Genomic DNA, 21,379 nt, shown 5'->3' on the forward strand with positions numbered 1-21,379 from the left:
ATATACTAATGCCTAGCATGTCTTAATTAAAAGAAGGGGAAAGGTCCAACCCATTGAAAATAACTGAGGAAAAAACCCTAACCACCATATTTTAGTCCATTAAAAGAGGTAGCCATACAGAAAATACCTATTTTATCACTTTAATTATTTTCTAAAATATTCACCGAAGTGTTTAATAAGCATCATCAAAATATTATGAAGCAGCATACTGAGTTTTTATTCTTTATGCTCTGAAGAGTTTGTATTTTGTTTATTCATCTTTTATTTATGACAGCTCCCCATATTTCCCTCTCTTTTCTTTGTTCCTTTTTATATGGTGTTGCCATATCTTACCAACCTAGAGAACATCAGACCTTAGAGAGACCTTGGACACCAGTGGCCTTCTCCTGACAATCAGACTGTGACCCACTAGAGTCACACAGCAGAATCTAGACTAGCTGGATAGAAGGCCAAAACATAAAATGGCTTATGTGGTCTTGTTCCCTCAAATGACAAAATTTCAACACCCCAGTAAACAAGGAAAACTAATAGGTTAAACTAGATTGGGGCAGTACTAAACAAAGACCTGGTCTGCCCAGTGGAAAATTGAATGGGAATCTATAGTTATATAGTACTACCTTATTTATATCAGATCCGTTTCCCTTAAGATTATTCCAGTTGAAAGGCTAGAGAAAATAAAGTCCATGTCAATATGTCCTCCAACTTGTCTCCCCTCAAGGAAGAAGGTCATCTTTTTCTACCTTGAGTTAAGGAAGAAGAAGAATCTACAGTATTCAGGAATACTTTCAAGGGAACCCAAATATATTATGTCTCCCATCTTACTGCAGATTCAGTGTAATTTCTAAAATTTTATAACATAGGCATTTTTTCGTGGTTGCTCCATTTCTTTTTGTCTTCTACAGGGTGGCCTATTCAAAGTCATGTTTTACTTAGCATGGTGTGTTTCTAATGGGCCACATGCATATGATCTCTCATAGGTGCCCAGGCATTTCTGTTCAAACCTTTTGTTATTCCTCTCATTCATCCTCTTCCTCTGTGTTTCAGTTCTGGTCCCTCTGACCTTCCAGCTATTGTCTAGCTTATTCAGCTGAATTCCAAAATGATCAAATCATTTCTGGGCCTTTTATGTAAGCAACAAGTCTGGTGTTGAGGCACGAAGATAGCACAGAATCTATCAGGCTTTAAACTCAGGCCCTCCTGTGTCACCTTTTCTTGAATTTTACCCAAGAGACCAATTTTAAACAGGACCTGATTTCTTCCAGCTGTGCGCTTCCTTCTCCCAACACACCCACCAGCCAAAGACAGGGAATGATTACAAACAGAAAGTAAAATGAATTGGCTTTCAGAAATACTGGTTCTCTTCTTAAGATAAGGTTCAATATATCACCTTCAGAATATTTTTAACTAGAGTTATTCTGGATCTCTTTGACTTGACTATTCAGGGAGTTTTGTGTCAACTTTTGAGTGTTGTTTTTTGAGTAAATAACTTTGGATCAGAAACATCAGGTGTTTGGGGTAGGGAAATGTACATTCCATTCACTCCAGAAATAAAATGAACAATATTTCTCTGGAAGTGGCTTTCTGTGAGAACATAGATCAGTGCTCAGCCAAGTGTGACTCTTCTAAACAGGCACCTTTTAAATAAGAAGCTTACCAATATTAAAAAAAATAATTTTTAAGTAATTTGTGACTGCAATACTTCTAACCTTGTGGTCAGTCATTCTAGAAAATGAAGGTAAATTTTATCCTTTGCTTCAAAGTATTTTGATTCATTCAGTAAATTTTTTTAAATCCCTGTCCCAAGTGACATCATAATCTAATGAAGAAAATATAGATTTGGAGGACAAATGAAAAACACCATTTTTTAGCAAATACAGGTTTGAGATATATATATATATATATATATATATGTATGTATGTATGTATGTATGTATATGTATATATTGTGGGCTTTTGACATGAGATCAATAAGAAGGGAGAATTGTTGATGTAGAGTTAACCTGGAAAGGATTATTGAGGCAGATACAAAATTCAATTTAGTACATAGAAAAGGTCAGGGATGAGAATCATGGGTAGGCAGAAGGAAGCACATGAGCAGAGATGAAAGACTCAAGAATTTGACTAGGACAAATTCCCAGGATCCTAGTTCTGTAACTGTGAAGAACCTCAAGGCCAGTTAGCCAATGTCTTTCATTTTTCAGATGAGGAAATCGAGACTCAGGAGATTGATTGGCCCAAGATCACACAGGTAGTAAGACCACCTAGGGGTGACATTTGAAACTAGGCCATTTTAATGCCAGAATCACTGCTCTTTCCTCACTCCCATGGTGTTCTTCCAGAACTGGGAATATCTTGAAGATTATAGGTTTGAGTTTACAGGACAGAGCCATTATAAGCACTTTTATAGGATGAAGTGGGTTAAAAGATATTTTCAAGGAAGATTACTTTTAGTAGCAGTAAAGAAATTCTGTTGCATACATATGTTGTCAAAAGAAAAATGTCATTCTTGTTTCTGCATTTAGTAGTCCAAAGTACATGTACCAATACATGAAAATACAGATTTATCAAACAGATGACATGAGTGATAATTATTTGTTTACCAAAGGTGTCACCACATGATTCTTTTAAGTTGAAAAACTGCCCTAGAACAAATAAATACATTTTTACTTATAAACATTGTTTCTTTGGGGGGGGGTAAATTCAGTTTATATTACAGTTGTCCAGTAAATCTATGATTTCATCATCGGGAATACCAGTTCTTTTACCAGCACACTACATAAAGTGTGTGTGCAGATTCAGATTGACTAAGATCTCCATTCAAATCCTATCTTTGACACTTGTTGTTTGACTGTGGGCAAGTTACTTAACTCCTTTGTACCTGAGTTTTCTCATCTGTAGAATAAAAATAATAAAACCTGTTAACCAAGGACCATTGTGAAGTTTAATTGAGAGAATGCCTATAAAGTAATTTTAAAAATTTTAAAACATATTAATGATTACCTAGCTATGTGGCCTTGGGCAAGCCATTTAACCCCGTTTGCCTTGCAAAGAAACCTAAAAAAAAAAATTTTAAACATAAACAGCATCAACATCATCATCACTACCATTATTCATACTTTCTCATCCTATGTAACTTGTCTTTTTCTTCTCATAAATCCTCTCTGGTAATATCCATACAATGTGATCTTCTGTTCTACTTGATATTAAGTGGATGCTGACTTCTTCCTGCCCTTGTGATTGCTATAACAGACCCCAGCCCACCCTTGACATCAGTTTGAAATAAAGGAAGACATAGTACCATTTGAGCAGATGGATTGGGAAGCTGCTTTAGAACATGGCCAGGTATAATTCTTGAGCACCTGCATAGAGACTTAACTGTAAATAGACAGCTGATCTGGAAATGATTCCTCTATCAGTAGAGACATTTCTATACTTCTTCCCCTGCAACAGATGTTGGTATATAAATTATAGTTACCTTCATGGTGGTCTTTTCATAATTACTTATCATGAGCACAGCAACACACCATTGTCTAGCAGCCTATGACATGCTGTTTGTTGTTGCTTAAGGATGCATAGTAGAACCAACTCCATAAACACCTTTATTTCCCTTTGAGCCATCCTGTGTATTTGTGTATTATTTTTATTTTATTTACTTTTTCCAATTATATTCAAAGGTAGTTTAGTTTTCTATATTAATACTTTTGCAAGCTTTTGAATTTCCCATTTTTCCTCCCTCCTTCCCTCTCCTCTCCCCTTCCCATGGCAGTGAACAATCTTATAAAAGTTGAACATGTACAATCATATTTAATATCCCTATTAGTCATGTTGTAAAAGAGGATTTAGAACTAAGGGGGAAAAATATGAGAAAGAAAGAAAAAACATAAAAGAAATTTTTAAAAGTGAATATCATATGCTTTGCTCTGCATTCAGACTCCATACCCCTCTGGATTCATCCTTTCATTTAATTGCAAATTCCTTTTGTCACCTGGTATCATATATAGTAAGAATGTAAAGACAGATAAATTTCATTTCCTCCAGTAACACGTTCTCTTGTTGGCTACTGAACAAGACTCCAATTAGACTATCATCAGGCAGGTTACTGTTTGTAAGTGATCTAAAAATAAAATGATTCTTAGCATCCTAGGCACCCTTTCTCTCCCGTGGTTACTTCCCTGCAGAAGCAGGAGGCTACACTGTGTGAAGGGACATTTTGTACTTTTTCTTTTTTTGTGAGGTGCTGTGGCCAAAGATTTCATCACCAAATGACCAGCTTTCCTGTGATAAGCCTCTCTGTATTTACCTAGCAAGTCCTTTGAATTGTTCCAGCTGTATTATTGCTTTCTAGAACTTGAACGCCCACTGGGCCAGCTTCAGAGCCCGTAGTCACCTCCATGCCATGCTGAAAAACCAAAGGGAGACTTTTGGAGGAAATTCAGTTCACATATTATTTTAAATCCTACAATTTTAAAGTTTAAAAAAAAAGCCCCTAGAAATCATTGTGTCTATCCCCCTAATTTTACAGTTGAGGAAATTGAGGTCCAGAGAAGAGAAAGAATTTGCCTCAAATCATATAATTAATAACAGTGGTGAGATTGGAACCCAGGGCTCCCAACTACAAGAATACCATGGGTTTTTTCCCTATACTATTAAAATATTTATCAAATAATAATACCTAGCATTTATACTTTATTGTAAATTTATAAAGCACTTTATTGCAAATATTTTCTCACTTGATCTTCATAGCAACTCAGGATGCTGTTATCATTCTCTTTTTACATATGATGAAACTGAGGCAAAGAGACTTGCTCAGGGCCCCACAACTAATGTCTAGGGCAGGATTTTGAACTTTCAGACTCCATACAGTGCTGTATCCATGTATACCATTTAGTTACTTTAAATTAAGAAAAGTTTATTTGGTCATATTGTAAAATTATTTGGGAGATTTAAATTTTAATTGACCAATGTAACAGTCACTTCCTATGTTAACTTGACTTAGCCCAGCAAATGTGTGAATGAATACTGTAGAAAGGCTTATTCAGGGTTTTATATTTTCATATTTTATATTTAAGTGTGTGAAAGGCAATATAGCATTATAGAAAGAGTGCCAGATTTTCTATCTAAATCAAGAGCCAACATTTACTAATGAGTTTTCTGGTTTCCTTTCCATTCCAACTAATCCTACCTTCTTCAGGAAAATTTCCTTGACCCTTTTGTTTACATTTATGTTTTTTCTCTTTTTATACTCTTCTATTCATTCTGTATTTTACTTGCTATGTATATAAATATTTCCCCATGTGTAAGACACTCCCATCTATAAGAATTATAGATTAATTTGGGGACCTGAAATTTGAAAAAAAACTGTATTACATAAACTTATTGAATTCAAGTTTTATTCATCACGAAATTCAAGGACCTTCTGGTCATAGTTTTCAGGCATTTTTTTGGCAAGTCTGGTGTATGTACACATCCTGTCTGTTCTGTTACGTGAAACACTAGTTGTTCCTCCTTTGAAATTAGTCATTTCTTTTTTACCATATATATACATATATATATTTCTTTTTTTGCTTGTTGCCTCCCCCATTGAATTGTGAGCTCCTTGTGGGCAGGGATTGTCTTCTGCTTCTTTTTGTAACACCCCTACTAGTCCATAACAAAGGATCACTTAATAAATATTTGATTGATGCAACATGGGCCACTTGACTTGGCCTCCCTCAGCCTCCATTTTCTCATCTGTAAAAAGGACTTCCTGTCTCCGAGGGTGGCTTTGTAAGGTGGGCTGCAATCAACATTAGAATCCCACTTGTTCTCTAGATTCTGTGTCAGAAAAGCCCACCTAGTCATCATGTAGAACAGAAAAGGAGACAGTTTTTGAGATGGGTGCTTCCTGGCAAAGTGGCTCCCTTAACCACTCAAAATCTGCATTTTCCATTTGTTAAACTGGTTTAATAATGGAATTTACCTCTCCAAGTTGTGAGAATTTAAGGAGGTGACAGGTCTAAATCTCTAGCAAAGTTGAAAGCCCTGTAAAAATGTTAGCAAAGATTTGTACTATCTCAAGTCTCTTTATTCCCTAGGGAGTTTGGGGTTTGTTTTTTCCCAGCAGTTCCCATTTTTCCTTATCTTGAATTTTGTAGATCTCCTCCTGTGACAATATTGTAAAAATGACCATTTTTCATTTCTCGGTGCCTTAAACTTCTGGTTGACCAAGTTCGACCCAACCTTCAAAACCAGAATGGACCAATGTTTTGCCACAGTGGTACACTACTGCCATCTAATGGGCAAAGGGCAAGATTGATTTATTTGTTTTTGCCAACCTTCTAAACCAGGTTGTTCAAAAAGTCAGCATGAATCCCTTTCACTGTTTTCTCCCATAATTTACCAAAACAAGATTTGAAGAAAAATTGAAGTGCTAGAACTTGCATTTTTTTAAGATGAAAAATTCACAATCCCTCCAGTCGAACAAGAGGAATCACAATTTGGAAAAGTTTGAGTCTTATTACAGAATAAACTCAAATTGAAAAATCACTTTTAAAATAATTTGTCTTTAAAAATAAGGACAAATTTGGGACAAAATATATTATGCTACTTTTAAAAACTATTAACTCAGCATTTTTTCTATATATCACTTTAAATCATATGATTATATTTGTCTTAATATTTGTCTTTTATTGTCTAGAAAAATTAAGGAAAACAGAAACACAGAACATGATAATATTTTTTTTAGGTTTTTGCAAGGCAAATGGGGTTAAGTGGCTTGCCCAAGGCCACATGGCTAGGTAATTATTAAGTGTCTGAGACCAGATTTGAACCCAGGTCCTCCTGACTCCAAGACCGGTGCTTTATCCACTACGCCACCTAGCTGCCCCATGATATATATTTTTGCTAAATCCTCAAGAATGCTATTCTGTTATGTTAGGATTTTTGTTCTCAATTGCAACAGGTTTTTAGTATTCTGTTAGAAAGCAGAATTGTTAATTCTTTAAATACATACACACAAATGTTATAATTATGCATCTGGCATTCAATTTCATGGTTTTGTTGAAAACAACTTTACTTTCCCCATTTTCATGGTTCATTTAATTGTCTAGAAATTTCACTTTTAGTCTTGACCAGCATTTTCTTTGAAAGACTAAAAGGAAATTAATTCAATTGGTTATATATTTATTAGAAAATTGTGGTACAATATCTAGAAATAGAATCTCCTGTAATTTGTCTACTGATTATTTTTCCATTCTTGCAAAGTGAGAGGAAAAATAGATTAAGATAGCCAGACAGTAATACCTTATTTAATAATAGAAATCCTCCTCCCCTCCTTCTCTCTCTCTCTCTCTCTCTCTCTCTCTCTCTCTCTCTCTCTCTCTCTGCCTGTCTGTCTCTCTCCTTCCCCCCCCCCAAATTCTTGGGATTCCAGAGGGATTATAGAGGAATGATTTTTACAGAAAATTAAGACATTAGATTATTGAATCTGCTCCCAGTTTCACTAATGGATAGAACTATTTTTCCATTTGTAGAATGAAGAAAACATTGTAGTAAAGTGTTTAAAAAGTCTTGCTGGAAAGGGACTAAAGATATCAAACAGGGTCTTTGCAACATTGTTTGATTAATATGTTCATATTCACAAATTTCCTTGACCTGAATATTTTATTTTTTTTAAAGGATTCCTCCTTCAATTACATGAAAATTGCCCTTTGAGAGTTACAGTGCTCACCAATGATTTGCAGTTTAAAAATCTCAGAAGTTACTATCTTTCTTTATTGTTGATGTGAAATCATTAGATGAGTTCTACAAATAAGTCTTTTAAAACTATTTATTGTAAGATATTTATACTATATATCCTGGACCTGCTGTAAAAGAAGTTTGCTTTCTGTGGGCTACTTTCTTTATATATTTGAATATTGTTTTGTTTTGTTGGATCTGTTGAGGAAAGGGGGGGCAGGTGATTATAAGTCCACAAAATCCTTGCAGAAGTTCTATGGAACTTCAATTTGTGAATATAATAGGAAATAAGAACCCCTCTTGTTTGTTGTTCAGTCATTTTTTTTGTGTGTTCATCTCCTTTTACCCAATTTGGGATTTTCTTGACCAAGATTCCTTCTCCAGCTCATTTACAAAAGGGAAAACTGAGGCAAACAGGATTATATAACCACATATAGTATCTGAGGTCACAGGTTCTTCGGACTCCAGGGTTAGTACTTTAGAAATTGTCCTCTCTCTCTTGTAATTATCATGTCATTGTCTTATAAAAGAATGGGTGAATCAGTGGGTCTCAATTGAAAGAAACATTGCAAATAGAAAATGTTAAGTGGTTTATGCATTTATTTCTCCCTCCTTCTCCTTTCTTTTCTTTAGTTCTTTGCTCTCCCCTTTCATTATGAAGAATTCAATTTAAGACAAAGATGCCATACCAAAAAATGCAAAAAAGCTCAATAAACTTCCTTTGATAGATAAGGTAGTGCTAATAGTTTTGATTTTTAGTATTTTTAAAATTTTATGATCACAGTGGAAAAACTTACCCCCAATTTATCAATTATTTAAACTACTTCTTGTAATCACTCTCTTTAGTGATTAAAATTATGTCTTCTTTACATTCCAATACAAAAAAAATTTTAAGATATGGAATACATAGGGGCAGCTAGGTAATTCCATGGATAGAGGAGTAGCCCTGGAGTCAGGAGGACCTGAATTCAAATGAGGTACTTAATTACTTAGCTGTGTGACCTTGGGCAAGTCACTTAATCTATTGCTTTGCAAAAAACCAAAAAGATATGGAACATATTAACATTCTTATTGTATGTTGTTGTTAATCGATTCCATTTAAGCATACTGTACTAAAAGCATCCCTGAGTTATTCAATAATATTTTTTTGTGCAGAAACTGACCTAGAAGGATGGGGGGGGGGGGAGGTTGCATAGACTAGCTCAAAAGGAAGAAGTTTAAAAAAAATGTATTTAGTCACTTGTGTTCAATTATCCACTGTGAAGAATCACACTTTTAAGCCAGGAATGCAGTGAAAAAGAAAATAGAGTTTTTTTAAAAAAATTATTTATTTTTGAATTTTACAATTTTCCCCCCATCTCAGTGCCCCCCCCGCCACAGAGGCAGTCTTACAGTCTTTACATTGTTTCATGCTATATACATTGATCTAAATTGAACATGTTGAGAGAAATCATATCCTTAAGGGGAAAATGAAGTATAAGAGATAGCCAAATTACATAATAAGATAATGGTGTTTTTTTTTTAATTAGAAGTAATAGTCTTTGGTCTTTGTTCAAACTCCACAGTTCTTTCTTTGGGTACAGATGCTGTTCTCCATCACAGATATCCCCAAATTGTCCCTTATTGGAAAATATAGATTTATTAAAAGAAGTTACAACACATAAGAAAATGATGAAAATTAAGAAGAGTTTAAGGATTACTAATTAATGTTGGCAGGTCAGCTGACAGGCTAAAGTTTGGAAAAGGAGAGAGAGAAAGAGAGAGAGAGAAAGAGAGAGAGAGAGTTAACCACCATCATGTCTGGTAAAGCCCATGGAGCTCCACGTAGGCTGGACAGAGGGTGGTGCTTGGAAGTTGTCTTTTACACTTTTGGAGCAGGTTACTTCCAGTGGCAGTCTACATGCTGTCCTTCCTGTCTCGAGGTACTTGATGTCCAATTTTAACATGTCATTTTCTTCCCACCAGTGTCCAAGGTTAGGTGAAGGGGGAAATGGGGGATAAGATACAAACAACAGGGTCAAGAGGAGACAAGATAAAATCAACAGTGTCCGAGGGAGGCAAAATCTCAAGAGTAGGAACTTCCACCCATTCGACAGATTTTGTTTCTGCTAATTCACAATTCTCTACATCATGAAGAAATTGAAAAACTGTTTTGGTATACAATTTCAGGTTCGAATGTGTGATGAAATCATGAGAGCACTAGCTCTGACCCAGAAGTGTTTAGGGACAAAAAGGTGTATTTAAGAATTACTGTGGTCATTCTCGCATATTCTTCTTTATTGCTTATTCCCTGATGGCACTCTTCCTTTGAGAAGTTAACCAGCTCTTGGAGAATGTGATCCCCAAATAAACTCCCATGCTCCTATACTTCCTTACTACCTACTCTGATGGCAGCAGCAGCTGCTGCTGCTATTCTCTCTCTCTCTCCTTTAAATTCTGCTAACAACAATAATATGTAATAAAAAAAAAAATTGTCTCAAAAAAAGAATTACTGTGATTACAGAAACTAAGAGAGAAAGAGGAGATCACGTAAGTAAAGGCAGTGAACAGATGCCCTAAGGGGATGAGCTAGATCTAAAGACAGTTAACAGGAGGAGCATCAGCAGCGACATCAGCCACCAGAAGTTGTCTGGGGGCAGGGGCAATATAAGGAAGAGAAATTAGGAACAAGGACTAGGTGCTTGCAACTGGGCTGAGAACAGCAGCCCCCATCAGTAAAGGCCAAGTTTATATAGGGGAGTAATGCATGTATGACATGCTGGAAAAAGGTAGGGTAAGGTCTGTGAGGTAATTTTCTTCATCTCAGTGGATTTACATCTCAGAAATGAAGTGATTCTCACCATCTATCTATCTCAGTACCCAGTTTCTATGGGAAAGTTCTCAGGGTGGGGAAAGAAACTTGGACTTTTACTTTTCAGTAGGGTCTTTGAGTGGGTGATAAGACTTGGATAAGACTTTTCTATTTTAGTATTCCACTTTGTAGCCCAGAGTAGGGCTATTTATCTAGATAACAATGGGATTGAAATCAGAAGGCCCCATAGGATGTACCAATGAGCGTGTTAATATTTTTTCTTAATATTTCCTCACCACTAAATGTGTCATAGAGGATGGGGACTGGAATTGTGATTTAATTTCTCTAGAGCAGGGCTGTCCAAAATGCAGTCCACAGACAGTGTAGCATGCAGAGCAATTTAATACAAAACTGTGGGTTTACTAAATGCTTTAGTAAATGAAGCTGAGCTACCCACAGAGCTCTCACTAAAATGGCAAATCAAAATATAATATCTTGTTGTTTCAGTAAACTTTTAAAGGAGTTTTTACATAGTTTACTTGTGCTCTGATGAAAAATCCAAATTATCTTCACAAATAAATGTACACAGTGTCTTTTATTCTTTTTTTTTTAAGATTTTTTCAAGGCTTGCCCAAGTGGCTTGCCCAAGGCCACATGGCTAGGTAATTATTGAGTGTCTGAGGTTGAATTTGAACCCAGGTACTCCTGACTCCAAGGCCGGTGCTCTATCCATTGTGCCACCTAGCTGCCCCCTCTTTTACTCCTTTTTTACCAGCACCAACATTTGCCTTTGCAGTTCCCCTGACTTTCTTCATTCTGTTCTTGTGCTCCTTTTGCTACTTTCTTGATGTCTTTTTCTTCTCATACAGACCATGCCTTGCAAGTCTGTGCTTTGGTTTATTTTTCTTTGCATAGTCAAGGGAATCATAAATCATGCCAAAGCCTGTTGTTTTTGCCACCACCAAAATGGGTTCTGAATCCAAAGACAAAAATGACATCTGGAGTTGTCTTATACATCTTGGTCAGTTTTTCTCAAATTTCAGTCTTAGATACTGTGGCCTTTTCAGGATGAAGGACATCTATAACCATCTGTTTTCACTGAAGAAGTCTGTTTGTCATGAAATTCCTGGTACTGATAGTTACTATGTCATTCATGGTGGTGGCCAGCTTCTCGAGCAGAAGGAGAGAAAAAAAAACTTATAAAAGTAAAGTTGACAGCCCTGCTCTAGAGGATCACTGGATGAGGAAAGTCCCTCAGCTAATACCTTTCTCCTGTAACTTTAGAATATTAGGTGTTGAGGTCTCCAGTGGAATGCCCTTCGCTCCTGAATATTTTATATCAATGACATAGTAAGTGGTATAGATGTTGCAATCATGAAATTTATAAATAATAACAAAATTGAAAAGACTAGCTAACACTGGATGACCACATGTAGGGTGTTGACTAGCTACAGCTTTGGGCTCAATGAAAAACTCATCAAGATTAAATGTAGATGTTTTCCATTGGATTAAAAAAAATCAAATTTACAAGTACAGCACAGAGGAACATAGTTAGATAGCACTTTGTCTAGACAAAGACTTAGGGATTTTAGTTGCCCAAAATCTCAATGTGAGTCAGTAAGTCAGTGATAATAGCAGTTAAAAAAAATGTTAATGAGATCTTGATCTACAACAAGAAAGGAAAAGCTTCTAAGAATAAAATGAGAATCCCTCTGTATTTTGCCCTGGTCAGACAAAATCTGGAGTACTGTATAGTTGTCAGTACCACAATTTAGAAAGAACACTCATAATTCAAAAGGTTTATAGAGGAGTACAAGATGAAGAGCCTTGAATCTGTTTTTATGAGTATCATTTGAAGGAATTCATGCATTGAAAGGCTATCTTGTGGAAGTCGAATTGAACAATCTGTTTGATGCTAGAGGCCAGAACCAGGAAAAATTGTGGAAGCTGAAAAGAGATTCATTCAGACTTACTTAATATTAAGAAAAAACTTCCCAACAATTGGAATTGTAGAAAAATGGAATGATCTGCTTTACCATGGGAGGTCCTGAATTTCTACTTGGAGGTGTTCAAGTAGAGACTGAACTATTTGTGAACTATTGTATTACTATTAGTCCTTTAGTAGCAAAGAGGACCACACACACCATCAAGTGATTGGTAGCATGAGTTGCACAATTATGCTTATTATAGTGAAGGTTATACTCTGCAAGGTATCCTTCGCACTTGCCTTTTAGCAGAAACATTCCACCCCTTGGCTTGATTTATAGAAGACACAGGACCATTGGAGATGGTCTGACTGCTGTGGGAATCTCTTGGTCTTAAATTGATTTCCATTCATCCCATATGAACAAGGTACCACAGGCTCTTCATCAACACCACACAATCACCAGCATATGATATTTGGAGACAGAATGTGAAGACTTGATAAATTCTAACCTGTCTATCAAAGAACAGTATGGCCTTTCCTCTCAGACCTTCCACCTTTGAGCTACCATAGGAATTCTTTTCTCTTGTAGGTGAAGCCTGAGATATCCTGTAATTCTATGCTTTGGTGAAAAGTATGAAGCATATTTAGGGGTATACTGAGTAAATCATTTCCATAGGAATGGACACTGCAGGCAGTAAGAAGGTGACAGGTTGTAAAGAAAGACAAATTGGTTGAGGCTCGTAGAACTTTGATTACCAAGAATAAGAAATATTATTCTACAGGTGGTGAGAAACTTAAAAAAAAAGGTTTTGAATTGGCAAAACATAAAGCATCATGCACAAAAGATTATAAATCCAGAAAATGAAAAATTAATTATAATTAGAAAAAATTTGATGTAGAGAGACTGCTTAATGGGCTTTCCAAAAAAGTCTAAGCTTAGGTTGATAAGACTTGAAGTCAGGATTGGACAGGTGGAAAGAAAGGGACTATTATAAGATAAATTGATGGGATCTGAGTTTGTATGAGGCAGTCTTAACTATCAACATGCCTAATTATTGTTACTGTCCTATGTCTCTCCCTGTTGCTCCCCCATATCTTCAGATCTCTGTTCTGCTTCACCTTCACTTCTCTCTGAGCCCTGCACCATTCTGCATGTTGTAATGCTAAAAAGAATGTTTTAATCACCAAGAGATGATAAGGATTTTTTCTCTTCTTTTTAAGAAAAATTGCAGAAGGGAATCTCTGTCTTGTAAATAGGACAGGTTTTCTTCATGGTAGCAAGAAAACTGTGAGATAGAATTAAAAAAATTTATAATTGTTTTTCATGGAAAAGAGAATGAATTTTATTCCAATTAGTTATGATTCAGAATGCAATGCAGCATGGTTCAATGGAAGAATCACTGGAATTGGCATTGAAGGTTTGAATCTCAACTCTACCATTCACTCCCTGTGTGACCTTAGGCAAGCTGGAGTTGTTAAAAACTGCGAGCCTATTTCCTCATCTGTAAAATGTAGAGGTTGAACTAAATGGCCATTCTAAAGTCCCTTTGGGCTATAAATCTATGATCCTATGAATACTGAAAAAAAGGTTCAACCCAAGTATGTTTTCACCTAGCATAAAGAGTATGCCAGGACATATCTCATATCCCAAAGGTGTTTTAAGCAATACAGGTTGCATCCTTAATTTAATTCAGTAGCTCCTTGGGTAAATCTTTTTTACTTTAAGGAATTCTAATCTACAACTGAGCCACTGACATTTAGTCTGTTGTCTGGCCTTTTAGGTGAAAGAATTTCAGGGACTTTGGTCATGATTCAACATTCTTGGTTCAACAAACATTTACTAGAAAAGCCCCTATTGTTATCCATTTTTTAAAAGTTCTCTGAAAAATGTTATGTGTTTATGAGTTAGTTAAAATGCATAATTTACAAGAAGCAAAAGTACTTTTCTAGGATTTTGCTTCCAGTGATCATTCTATTCATATGCTATCATAAAAGTAAAATTCTAATTAAGCAATCCACAATCAAATTCCTTTCAAATTCTTTGAAAAGGAATCTTAGTAAATTAAGGTCTGAAATAACTTGATCTGTCCCCATATACTATGTGTCAGCAAATTTCAACCATTATCAAGTGAATGGATTTATACAGAGCCTTCTTTGTGTTGATGGAGCTTAAATTATTGGCAAGAAAATGCCAATTTCACAAGAGAAGAGTTTATTACCAGATGCCTGCCAGGTTTTTTGAAAAGTGTATATACTTTCAATGAAGTGTGAATTGGGGGGGGGGGGGGAAGGGGGATGAAGAGAGCCACATAGTAAGCAGATGGAAAGCAGATACACAAAACCAGGTACAGAAAGAACTTATGAGCAGAGAGCCAAACTTCTCCAGTCTATTGAAATCGGGTGCAGTCTGAATAAGAGAGTGGGCTTTACAGCCCACATTAAGCAATTTGATCAATCACTAAACATTTATGATATGAAAGATAGTTCCTGCCCTCAAGAAGCTTAGAAAGAAAGAAATGTTCACCCTTTGTTTTCAAAGAAGACCATGGGTTATGGTGATACTATGACAAGCACATGAATTTGGATATGAGTGAGGGGGTGCTGGACTGTGTCACCAGCCTCACTTTCTTCTCCAGAGCCGTCTGGGTCCAGTGGTCAGATATGAATCAAGACAACTGAAGATGGCCTAGGATGTGAGGTAATCAGGGTTAAGTGACTTGCTCAAGGTCACACAGCTACTTAGTGGCAAGTGTCTTAGGCTGGATTCGAACTCCTGACCTCCTGAATCCAAGGTCAGTGTCCTATTGATACACTGCGCCATCTACCTGCCCCGCTGGGGAGACATGCAAACATATGTAATGTCTTATACAGGATAAACAGAACATGATTAACAGAGAGAATCCACTAGAATTAAGAGAGGTCAGGAAAGGCTTCCTGTAAAAGATGAGGGTTTAGTTAGGATTTAAAGGAAGTCAAAGAGATCAGTAGGTAGAGATGGAGGGAGATCATTTCAGGCATAGATGACAGTCAAAAAAGTGTTAAAGCTGAGAAATAGAGTATCTTGTATGTGGAACACCCAAGAGGTCATTGTTCCTGGATCAAAAAGTACTGGATAGGGAGTAAGGTATAAGAAAATTGGAAAGGTAGAAATAGCTTAGGCTATGAAGGACTTTGAAGGTCAAACAGAGCATTTTGTATTTAATCCTGAAGGTGATAAGAAGCCATTGGAGCTTATTGAATAGGGGAGTAATACTATCTGACCTGTGTTTTGAGAAATCACTTCAGTAGCTGAATGGTTAATGCATCATAGTGAGGAGAGACTTGAGGCAGGCAACCTACCAGCAGGCTCTTGCAGCAGTCTAGTTCAGTGGAGGATGGGAACCTAGGAGATAAAACTCCATAAGGAAGAAGCTATTAACCAAGGATCAGAGCTAAAGTGAATCTCTGTCTCACATCTGTTCATGCTGAATAGACTAGACATGATTGACAATTTTCTTGCTTTTTGTACTGAAGACTAGCCAGGTGTTTTCCTCTCTATTTATTAGCTCTAGAGTTTAGGAGATTAAATCCATTTATCTGTGGAACCATGGAATGGTTCTTCTACTTTCTCTTTGTTTCTATTGGTTTATGACTTTATTATATGATTTTTGCTTTTATATTTGCAACTGTTATGCATTACATATTATACTATGATTTTTTTTATTGTATTGAAAGAAGGTCAGCAGCATTTTTTTCTGTTTGTTTTTTTACAAGGTAGGGGTGTTAAGTGACTTGCCCAAGGTCACACCACTCAGTAATTAATAAGTGTCTGAGGTCAGATTTGAACTCGGTTCCTCCTGATTCCAGGGCTGGTGCTCTATCCACTGCGCCACCTAGCTGCCCCCTCGGCGGCATTTTTAAAGATATTTTATAAAAAGTCCTGGCTCTCACACTTATTAACCTTTTAATTTTAAGAATGAATGGGGGGGGGCAGACCCAAGATGACAACAAGAAAGGATCCTCTCTTAGGCACTCTCTCAAAACGCATAAGCTAAGGACTCTGCATTTTCGAGAGACAGAACCCACAGAGGGACGCAGTGAGGCAGTTCTCCTACTCAAGGAAACCTGGAAAAGAGCAGAAAGGCTCTGCTCCCTGGGGTCAGAGGGGCGGCCAGCCGGAGGGGTGGCCCGCCAGAGCAAAAGAACTTCAGCCTCCTGGAGGCAGCCCCAGGGCACTGGGAGCTGCAGCTCACAGCAGCAGGGGAGTTTCCTGACCTATGCCCCGGGGAGCACCGGGCACAACTTGGGGGAACGGGGGACCTCTGCCAGAGCCAGCATGTGGAGCCCAGCCCTCAGGGCACACAGCAAGCAGCCCAGATCCAGGAACAGAAGCAGGCGGAGGGGTAAGCAGGAGCCCCCAGGGCATGAGCTCATTGAACCTAGGGAGGGGAGTGAAGAGAGACTGGAACAGAACTCTGGGGCTCTGACCACATTCAGATCCTGATTGCAGTCTAGGCCCCCCCATAGAACAGCAGGGCCCCCCCACCTCGGCCCCGTGGCCGGGGAGGGGGGGCACATATGGTCATTCACAGACCAGGAGGGAGGACAGAGCCTCACATACTGAGACCCTTGTGGGAGTGTCCTAAAAGCTCAGGAAGCACCCCAAAACAGGCCCAGGCTGGGAAAATGAGCAAGCAGAGAAACAAGAGGAATACCATTGAGAAATATTTTGCCTGTGAGCACAAGAAGGATGAAAACATTCAGTCTGAAGGTGAGGAAGCACAAGCTCCTGCATCTAAAGACTCCAAGTAAAACAGAAATTGGGCTCAGGCTATGACAGAGCTCAAAAAAGACTTTGAAAATCAAATGAGGGAGTTAGAAGAAAAACTGGAAAAAGAAAGGAGAGAGATGCAAGAAAAACATGAAAATGAAGTCAGCAGCCTAGTCAAGGAAATCCAAAAAAATGCTGAAGAAAATAGCATGCTAAAAACCAGCTTAGGTCAAATGGATAAAACAGTTCAAAAAAGTTATGGAGGAGAAAAATGCTTTAGAAAGCAAAATTGGCCAGATGGAAAAAGAGATAAGAAAACTCTCTGAGGAGAACAAATCCTTCAGACAAAGAATAGAATTCAGGGAGATTGATGAATTTACCAGAAATCAGGAATCAATACTTCAAAACCAAAAAAATGAAAAATTAGAAGACAATGCGAAATATCTCATTGAAAAAACAACTGATATGGAAAACAGATTTAGGAAAGATAATGTAAAAATTATTGGAATACCTGAAAGTCATGATCAGGAAAAGAGCCTTGACATCATTTTCAAAGAATTACTACAGGAAAATTGCCCTGATATCCTAGAAGCAGAGGGCAAAATAGAAATGGAGAGAATCTACCAATGCCCCCAAGAAAGAGCTCCCAAAAAACCAACCCCTAGGAATATTATAGCCAAGTTCCAGAACTCCCAAGTCAAAGAGAAAATATTACAAGCAGCCAGAAGGACACAGTTCAAATATCGTGGAGCTGCAGTCAGGATCACACAGGACTTAGCAGCAACTACATTGGAAGTTCAGAGGGCTTGGAATATAATATACTGGAAGGCAAAAGAGCTTAGAATGCAGCCAAGAATGAACTACCCAGCAAGGCTGAATGTCCTCTTTCAGGGAAAAAGATGGACTTTCAATGAACCAGGGGGATTTCAAATGTTCCTGTTGGAATGGCCAGAGCTGAACAGAAGGTTTGATCTTCAGATACAGGACTCAGGTGAAGTATGGAGATTGGAGGAGAAGGGGAAAATATGAGGGACTTAATGATGATGAACTGCATGTATTTCTGTATAGAAAAATGACACTGATAATACTCATATGAACCTTCTCATTTAATAGAGCAGGTAGAGGGAGCTTTTATAGTTGAAGCACAGGATAAAGCTGAATTCGAAGATAAAATATGGTATAAAAATGGAGTCAATAGAAAAAAAGGGAAATGTAATGGGAGAAAGAAAAAGGAGAGGGGGAATAGACCAAGATATTTCATATAATAAGATTTTTCTTTATTACAATGAGCTATTGCAATGATATGGAAGTGGGGAAGGCAAGGGGGAATGAGGGAACCTTTGCTCTCATCAGAGGTGGCTAGAAGAGGAAACAGCATATATACTCAATGGGGGCATCTGGAGTAAGAAGGGGGGGATGTGAATGAAGGAGGAGAGGATGGACCATGGGGGGAGAGTGGTCAGATATAACACATTTTCTTTTTTACTTCTTGCAAGGGGCTGGGATTGGAAGGCCTGTCCGGGAGCAAAGGGCCAGGTGGATGCTGGGCCTAAGGGGTATTATCGGGGCTCAGGGCCTCTTGGCCCCACGGCCAGGGATCTGTCTGCTTCACCACTCAGTGACCCTACAGCAGAGTCAGAGTGAAAGGAGAGAGAAAATACAGTACATGGTAGTGGAGAAATAAGAAAGGAGCGAGTTGTGATCAGCAATGGCAACAGTGGAAAAATATGGAAGTAACTTTTGCCATGGACTTATCATAAAGAATGTGATCCCCCCGCGACAGAGGTGTTGGTGTTGGAACAAAGACTCAAGCACATTATTTATTATTTATTATTTGGGGGGGGGGGTGCAGGGCAAATAGGGCTGGGTGGCCTGCCTGGGTCCGCATAGCAGGGTGATTGTTGGGTGTCTGAGGCCGGATTTGGACCCGGGTGCTCCTGGCTCAAGGGCCAGTGCTCTGTTCACCACCCAGCCACCCCTACTATTAATACTATTTTATTTTATTTTGCGTCTTTTTTTTCTTTTTTTTTGTTTTTTGCAGGGCAGTGGGGTTGGGGTGGCTTGCATATCACACGGCTGGGTGATTGTTGGGTGTATGGGCCAGATGTGGGCTCAGGTGCTTGTGGCTCCAGGGCTGGTGCTCCATCCACTGCGCCACCTGGCCATACCTACAATTAATTACTATTATTTTCTTAATTTTAATTTTTTTCTCTCCCCTTTATTGCTCAAGCAAGTCTATATTTATGGGGGGAGGGAGTATTTTGTTTACTCTTAAACAAGAATATTATATTAATGTAAAAACACATTTGTACTAAATGAGAATAAATATTAAAGGAAAAAAAAGAATGAATCAGGGTGGGGACAGCTAGGTGGCACAGTGAATAGAGCACCGGCCCTGGAGTCAGGAGGTCCTGAGTTAAAATGTGGCCTCAGACACTAATTACCTGGCTGTGTGACCTTGGGCAAGTCACTTAACCCCATTGTCTTGTAGAAACCTAAAAAAAAATGGATGAATCTGACCCTCTTTGAGCCTGAGTTCATAAATGTAAAGTGGAATAATATATGCAGTACCTATATTAAAGACTCAGTATGAGGCAAGCACTTTTGTAAAACACAAAGTACTTCATTAATATAAGTTATTACAACATGACTAAAGATTTTGGCAGTATCTTCTAATATAACTTAACTGATAATAGTAATGACTTCAGTTCAAAAGTTAAAAAAAAAAGATGAGAATGGGGAGAAATACTTTGGAAAATTTGCCTTAGTTTAAAGAATGAACGAGGCCAAAAATTTGTAGTTCATTTGTGTCAAACTAAAAGAGAAATGGATCCCTACAGGCTGCAGTGATCCCTACAGGCTGCATATTAACTTAGACCATCACAATTTAGCAGTATCTTTATTATAATTTTTTTTTCAAGGCAATGGGTTTAAGTGGCTTGTCCAAGGCCACACGGCTAGGTAATTATTAAATGTCTGAGGTCGGATTTGAACCCAGGTACTCCTGACTCCAAGGCCGGTGCTCTATTCACTGCGCCACCTAGCCACCCCTATAATTTTTTTTAATCTAGTAAACATTTCTCAAATACATTTTAATCTGTTTAGGTTTAGTTTAATACCTCTGTTGCATATTATATAGAAGATTCAATTCCTACATCATGAGAATTGAGTTCAAAAAAGAGAGAAAGAATTAGTAGACTTCAGACGTGACAAAAAATCAAAAATGAAATTTTCTACTAACAATTAGAAAACAGTTTTTTATAGAGTTGAGAATGATTCTTGAGCGATCTATTACTTCATGGGCAAACCATCAAATTCTCAGAACTAAGACCAGAATTTATAATAGACAAGAAAAAAGAATAGAAATGAGAAAAATATATTACATACAATTAAAAGGCTTTAACTATGAATTATTTAAACAAGCTGGTGAAGACAAAATGGGAAGTGGACAACAGAAATGAAATTGACACCAACTATAACAATTTCAGCAAGAAGTTAAACCAATAACAAATAAATTGCTCCAATAAATAAATTGTATTTCTATAATAAATTAATTGCTGCAGCAAACAACCCAAAGAGTTTCAGGCAGCAAACATTTGCCAAATGAACAAAGGCAACATCAGGTTTGACTATAAATGCTTTGCATAGTGCCTGATACTTAATAAAATGCTTTTTAATGTTTCTTGAAACTTATCTGTAAAATTTAATGAAGGAAAAATGGAAGATTATGACCAATATCATCTCATAATGCAGGGGAAAAGAAAAAATAATGAAAGGTTAAAAACATATAAAGTACAGCTTGGCAAGATATCCTACTAAGCAAAAGGTACTTAAAAATAAAACTATTTTAAAAGTCTACAAATGAGGGGAGGGTGATTTGCTAAATTATTTTGATCAATTGTTTTCACCAACAGCAAGATCATTCATCAAGGCCAATGGAACCCTCACACTTAGTCTGTAAGGATGCAATTATGAGGGCACTAAGAGACAGGTTTACAAGTTATATAAACGGGGGGAGAAATATGAAAAAAGTCAATAAAATCAGTCCTTACTGATAATCCTTTCTTCCTTCCTTCCCCAAAAGGTGACTAAGAAAATATCAACAACTATTGACTCCTCACATATGTATAAAATCTTTATGAGGGTTATCTATGCATGAATTAAAATTGTCCTTTATAAGGGTATTAATAGAGAG

The 21,379-nt window shown here is 37.3% G+C and overlaps 1 protein-coding gene and 1 pseudogene across 5 annotated transcripts in view; one reads left to right on the forward strand and one right to left on the reverse strand.

Annotated features, from left to right (window-relative positions):
* LYRM4 (LYR motif containing 4) overlaps window positions 1–21,379 on the forward strand; it is a 228,113-nt gene that overhangs the window by 148,208 nt on the left and 58,526 nt on the right. The gene's annotated exons all lie outside the window — the stretch shown is intronic.
* LOC141496854 (small ribosomal subunit protein eS24 pseudogene) lies at window positions 11,233–11,662 on the reverse strand (annotated as a pseudogene).

Source organism: Macrotis lagotis, chromosome X (genome assembly GCF_037893015.1).
Source record: "Macrotis lagotis isolate mMagLag1 chromosome X, bilby.v1.9.chrom.fasta, whole genome shotgun sequence".
Lineage (NCBI taxonomy): Eukaryota > Metazoa > Chordata > Mammalia > Peramelemorphia > Peramelidae > Macrotis > Macrotis lagotis.